This window comes from Ovis canadensis, chromosome X, assembly GCF_042477335.2.
Source record: "Ovis canadensis isolate MfBH-ARS-UI-01 breed Bighorn chromosome X, ARS-UI_OviCan_v2, whole genome shotgun sequence".
NCBI classification, from domain to species: domain Eukaryota; kingdom Metazoa; phylum Chordata; class Mammalia; order Artiodactyla; family Bovidae; genus Ovis; species Ovis canadensis.
Genome location: NC_091727.1, coordinates 96,232,102 through 96,236,549, shown reverse-complemented (window position 1 = coordinate 96,236,549; position 4,448 = coordinate 96,232,102). Strand labels below are relative to the sequence as shown.

At 37.6% G+C, this 4,448-nt stretch overlaps 1 long non-coding RNA gene across 1 annotated transcript; it reads left to right on the top strand.

The window, feature by feature from the left end:
* Window positions 1-1,028: 1,028 nt before the first annotated feature.
* LOC138930428 (uncharacterized) lies at window positions 1,029-3,900 on the top strand. Its single transcript, XR_011446185.1, has 3 exons — window positions 1,029-1,083; window positions 2,969-3,004; window positions 3,813-3,900. It is a non-coding gene; the product is annotated as an uncharacterized lncRNA (long non-coding RNA).
* The last annotated feature ends 548 nt before the right edge of the window (window positions 3,901-4,448 follow it).

The following is a 4,448-nucleotide window of genomic DNA, read 5'->3' as shown; positions in this document are numbered from 1 at the left end:
TTAATTATAGAAAAGTTATTAAATAGATAATCAAAAAGAAAAATGATCTAAATACCCCTCAAATTTGCCATCCATAGAAAACCCAGACATAGTTATTCCTAACATTTTGGTAAATATCCTTTTAGTTTTATTTATGTATACTTATTCCTAGCCATATAAGATATAAAAATGATCATATTATATATACTGTATAGTAACTCAGCCTCTTTTTCTTAACATGTAGTTAATATTTTCCATGTTAATAATAGATAAGTGGGTTGTTTTTGATCTGGTTATATTTCATCCACTATTTTTGCAACATGTACCTCCAGTAACCAAGAAGGTGAGTGGGGAACATGGTTACAGGGCTAAGGATATGAACAAGTTCTGTTCATTAATTTTTTTCTCTGAGCACAGTGGATAGCAACACTGATTTAGAGCCTGGATTTAGAGCTGTGCTGCTATTTGTAATTTGGCGGTCGCAGAAATGTTTAGGCATCTTTTGCTAACGCCCATCTTTAGGTCAGCGGTCTAGTGACAACACTGCACCAAGGGACAGGGACCAGACAAGAACAATCTCTGTCATTTGACTAGAATGTCTTTGGAATTTGAAATCTTCCCAGGGAGAACTTGTTATTGAATGCCTGCCTTGCCTTTATTGGGGAAAACGCATGCATCTTGAACAATAAAATGATAATGCACACCACCAGAGACCAGACCCTGTGAATGTTCTCTGATGCCTAGTAGGACCACTGCAGAGAAAAATATTAATGAGACTGTTGCTAGGAGATGGGAGAGCCAAAGACCATGGCTTGGTAGGGGTTTCACTGGAAAGCAAGGCAATTTAGGTATGTTTTAGATCAGCGGCTTCACTGTTAAATTCCGCTCTTTGTTGAGCATGCGCTTTTTAGCATGTAATGTTTAATATGATTTTATGTTTGGAGAGGAATTTTGAGGATAATGCCAAGACATTTTTTTCCTTTCCCTCCAGCTAATCCCTTCTTCACAGCACAGCTCATTTTCCAGCAGCCGCTGCGGCTCTTCCCCCCACCCTTTCAGTGCGACAACCTCCGAGCTGGTGGAGAGGCACAGTGAAGGCAGCTGGTAAGTAGCGGAGAAATCTTTTGTAACATGATATCCGAAACGTTTTTTTATTTTTATTTTTAAATAGCAAGCGACATGTTTTGATGGATCAAAATAATACAGAACTGTGGAGGAATTTCTGATTTTAATCCATGCATTGAGAAAATGGCTTAATTCAATTCTAAACATTCCATGGTCACTTTTCTAGTTTAAAGCTCGTTTCTGAAAAAGTGAATGAATTTTTAGAAGGAGGTATAGAAACTTCCCTCTTGTGATTCTGGTTAAGATAGTACCTCAAAGAGGACTCGTTGAAGATGTTATTGAAATGAGAAATTGCGTTTGGAATGCTATGGCAGCTTTAGGATGTTTGCATTAGATGTGATGAAATGGATGACGATCCACAATGTTCTAAGATCTGATTTCCTTTCACGGTATGGAGAGAGCATGAGAAAAATGTTATTTTGCAATGGAGAAAAGAATACCATGCCTCATTTTTTTTAATTAAGAAAATCATGTGACTGGATGTCTGTACAGGAGAGAAAATGAGAAGGAGGGCACCCTGTAATGTTCAGATTAATTGCTTCACATGAGAGATGAACGTGTGTTGAATGAGAAAGATTTAAATTTGGTTTTAGGATGAAACATCATGAAAGAGAAATAATGACTATTGTGACTGTGCCTTTATTTGGAAAATAATTAATTTGTATTTGTGGACATCAATTTCTACAGTAAAGACAATATGATCAGTGCTTCTTTCTTGGGAAAGGGATGTGAAAAAAAAGCAGATTCCTATCAACAAAGCTTTTATATTTATTTCTGAATCGTGCCTGAAAATGTTTACGCTTTAGTGTCTCCTTGTACCTGGAAATTGCTTTCGTACATACGTTTCTGCAAGAAAAAAAGAAAAAAAAAGCTGAAGTTCTGGGTCTTTTATTTCTTTGAAATTCAGATTGCTTTGTCAATAGGAAGCAAAGGAGGAAAAAGATAGATAAGTAGATTTTTTTGAGTTAGATGCCAAAACTAGCAGTCAGGGAGGAAAAGATAAGAATGAAATAGCTTTAAAGAAAGTTGGTAAGAGGGGCCATTTTTTCCAAGCTGAAAATGTCTGCTGGTGGCATGTTTTGCAGGAGGTGGTGGGGAGATTGTGATGAAGCAATAGGAGGGAGGGGGGCTTCGAACAGAGCACTGCGGCAAAGAGGATGACTGACACATCCAGGGACACGTGACCATCCTCTGCTGTAGTGAAGAAAATTTTCCAGGAGTCCATCTTGTATAAAAAATTGTGTACCTACTAACATATAAATACTACTATAATCTTTACATAACACATCTTGAGTTTATCTGGTTTGCTCCACCGTTGATAAACATGGGCAGATTTACTCTTTGCTTTTTATTGTCTCTAATCCCAGACTTTCTTTTCCATACTCTCATCCCTTTTATAGCCCTTATTAAAATCAATCTTATTAAAATATCTTGCCGTCTTTCCCCTTTATTATAAAAATTCACATATTGGTCGTAGAAAATTGGGGAAAACCTAAAGATGCCTATACAAATTACCCATAATCCTATAACCAAGAGCTAATTGCTGTTAATATAGTCAGTCCCTCTTCTCTGAAACATGCAAATCTATGCATAAAATATGTATTTATATATAAAATGAAGATCCTACACACATATCCTTTTCAATCTGCTTTAATCACTAAGCAATATATTGAGAGAAATTCTCCATATTTTAAAATATCCCACAAGAATGTGATGTTTTGTGGATGCTTAATTTTCGATCATATAAGTGTTCCACTAAATGTCCAATTATTGAAAGTTTCTATGTGCAATTTTTGCTGTTATAATTTAAGGAATATTTTTCCATATAAACCTCAGTGAGCTTTTTTGTTTTGTTTTCTCCTAGGATAAATTCATAGCTGTGAAAGTCCTGGATCAAATGGTATGAACCAGTTTAAGGTTTCTCCCCTACCCCGCCAACCCCATACAATATCGCCTCATTTATTTATCATATGTGGTAAAAGCATTATTTTCCAGTTTATTTGCCTATTTATGTTTTATCATTTATGGTGAGTTTTCTTAAACGTGTTGTAGCTTTACATTTTTAGACATCCGTAACTATCAAGTTTTGATTTTGTGATTTCTTTCTTTTATGAGTATATTCACCTGCATTTTTCCTAGTCATTTACCTGTTTCATTCTTTGCAATTAACTCTAATTCATCCAGAATTCATTTTGGCATATGATATGAAGTAGATCTAATTTTGTGTTTTTTCCAAATAGGTCACCAATTGTTTCAGCATCATTTATTGAATAATCCAACCTTCTTCCACTGATATGAGATGGCAAGAACTGTCCTCCCACTAGATAGGGTGTAGCTTTCCACAGGTCGGCCATTTTCTCTCTACCCAAGAAGGTTACATCCAACAATAGCACTGGTACCTTCTTGCAGCTTCTGACAGCTTTTTATACTATAGCCATGGTTGCTGATGCCTTTCTCAAATTCAGGGCACACACAGTTTAGGGCAGTGGTTTTCAAACAGGATTTAAACATTTTAAATAGTCAAAAATTATCTTTCTGAGATGCGTTTTACAAGTGAAAATCGAGGAATCCTGATATATTAAACCACTGTTCCAGATGTGCTATTCCTCCTAGACACAGCTGACAGCCTAATTGTGTAGTCAAACAATACTCCTGGGGTTAGTGTTATTCCTAAAGTTCCTCCTTCAACCTCTTTTTCTACTCTTCAGGTACTCGGAGAATTAAAGCTGACTGGACTCAGTTCCTGGAATTTTCTAGAATGGTAGAAGTGGAAAATGTAAGAAATGTATAAGGAACAAAAATAAATAATGTTTGCAGCCTGTTGCTGGCGGTAGTCTGATCTAGGGATTTAAAGGAGGCAGGATGAATCCCAATCCATGCCACCACTGCCACCATCTCTTATAGAGAGGGACATACCCCTGTGATTCGCCTCTTTTTACTGCAGGTGAAAGGCTCAAGCATAAACCACGGAGTCTTTTAGTGGGTGGTGGGTTAAATGTTTCTCAAAGAAATATTTGACTATTAAAATCACCTGCCACCCACTGTTGACCCTTGCCACCTCCACTCCCAACACAGTTTTCTCTATTGACTTCTGACTTACTTCTAGCCTGTACTGATTCAGGAAGGAAAAAGGGGGGCTTGGGTGGAAGGATGCCTTGCCTGACCTTACTGCAAAGGGCTCCTTTGGCTCACAGCCGCAGCCCCAATCATTTCTAGATTTGCTGTATTATGCTATGATTTGTTTGTGACTGGAGGTTGGTTTCCATGGCAACGGCAGCTCACCACGGCATGCGCATTCGCTCTTCCGCAGTGGCAGAATGCGGCTGTGGAGGCGAGGGAGGGGT